This window comes from Macadamia integrifolia, chromosome 3 (assembly GCF_013358625.1).
Source record: "Macadamia integrifolia cultivar HAES 741 chromosome 3, SCU_Mint_v3, whole genome shotgun sequence".
In the NCBI taxonomy this organism is placed as follows: Eukaryota; Viridiplantae; Streptophyta; class Magnoliopsida; order Proteales; family Proteaceae; genus Macadamia; species Macadamia integrifolia.
In genome coordinates, this window is record NC_056559.1 from 10,529,940 (window position 1) to 10,531,987 (window position 2,048).

Below are 2,048 nucleotides of genomic sequence, written 5' to 3' on the forward strand. Positions count from 1 at the left end.
AATTTATGGTTAACTCAGGAACTTAAAGAACAAACACTACCTGAGAGGTGAAAGCAAGATAACCACCGCAGAAATCAGGTCTCACAGTCTGATAGCTGACACTGCAGTTGCAACAGTGCATATAAATAGGAATAGCAAGCTAAAAGTAATCTTCAAGTGAATGCAATCAAAAGGATCAACATTAAAATCAGGTTTTAGGCTTTGAGAACATTAATCAACAAAAGTATCCTGAGCAGGGTTCGGAATAGGGTAAGAAAAGTTAGAGCAAGCAGCAATGTTCGCCACTCCCAAGCCCATAACTTAATTGGAAAGGCAACCATGGTAGCTATGTTTCTACCTTTACACAAAACTATCTTCAACATCTAAAATGTAGGTAAAATAGATTATGAGTATTGAACAATTTGCAGAAGTTTGTTAGTACGTTAAACACTATAGTATATCAGACATACTACATACAGAAGATAAAGAAAAAATAAATAAATAATAAACAACAAGGGGTAAAAGATTAACCTGAAATCTCTTATGTGCAACTCATAAATACTGATATCAGAAAAAGAAGAAAGTGCAGGTTTCTCATCTGCCAATCCATCCCACCCCTCTAGTTTTAAGTTATCACAATCAAGATTGACCAACAATGACTCTAGTTTTAAGTTATCACAATCAAGATTGACAAACAATGACCTCATGCCATTCAATGAGATCCTAGTCTAAAAGGATGAAAAGATCAACATAATATGAAATATTCATATGCAAGTACAATCAACTCCAGTTCAATGAGAGTACAAACACATTACAAACGTAGAGATATGCATGCATGCATGCAATTACATAGAGGCATGTGAAGATAGATAATATGCCTTAAACTTGAGCAACACCTAAGCTATTTTTGGAAGAAGTTTTGGTAGAATAAAATTACTACCATAACCTCTTGCATATGGATCATTTGTTTTGCACATTTCAATTTGCAAGGTGCTAGGATGATAGATGGAGACTTCATAGACATAGTAACAGCCTTCCCAAGTTCTTGGCCATTCACACTCCAAACACCATCGACCTCCTCAAGCGGGACACTCTCCAAGGATTGCCATCTGATGGACCACTATAGATGCAAGTACGTACTACTTGGTCTCATGAACAAAGGATAAAAAACATATGACTTTTATTTGTTGGGGATTGGGAGGTTGCAAGGGAGAGCTAACAGAAGTGATAAGTGGACTATATGAATTTCAGAAGATAGTAATACTTGAGCAATAGGAGCCCAAAGGTAAAGTGACACTGCTTCTTCTGTGAAAACAGCACAAAGTGGACCATTGTATGCAAATAAATCATCCAAAACACCAGGTAACTGTAAAACAGTAGCATTGGTGCAATGCCCATCAGCTGTATAAGAAGAAAGAACTTGAAAATTGTAAGCCAAATGGATGTCAGTTCAAAAAATCAAAGAAAAGCATACCTTACATATGTAGATATAGCATTAAGAGCTATCAGTAGGTATAATGAGAAAGTAACATAAAGGTAAATATATTATTGGTTGCCAAACAGATGCATTGAGAGGCCAAAAATGGACCTCTCTCTCTCTGTCTCTCTCAAGTAGATTGTGCGAACATTCAATGAATTATGGTTTGTCTAGGAGAAATTAGATACGAGATAGACAATCTCCCATAACCTCTCCTGATCAGGGAATAATTGTCCCCTGCCTTTCTTCATGAGAAATGGTCAGAGAAAACTAAAAGAAAATGTCATCACTTTCTTACCATCAAAACGGGGATCCTCTAACCCCCCCCCCCCAAAAATTCCTCTCCCCTTATTCCCCCGCCCCTAATCCCAACCCTGGGTTGATCTCCCTGCCCCAGATCAGCACCCATCTCTGTCCCTCCAATCTACTCCATCCTCTCGTGGTCCCCCTTCGTGTCTCACATCAACGTGACACTAGCTCCCTTCCCTACCCCAAGAAGCAGTCCTACGAAGTATATTCCTTGACCAGCAATTGAATTTTTTGCCTCTTGAGTACAAATTCTGAGTCATGTTCACTGTTTTGACATCTTGTT

At 38.3% G+C, this 2,048-nt stretch overlaps 1 pseudogene; it reads right to left on the reverse strand.

Moving 5' to 3' along the window:
• LOC122074491 overlaps positions 1-2,048 on the reverse strand; it is a 52,797-nt pseudogene that overhangs the window by 24,275 nt on the left and 26,474 nt on the right.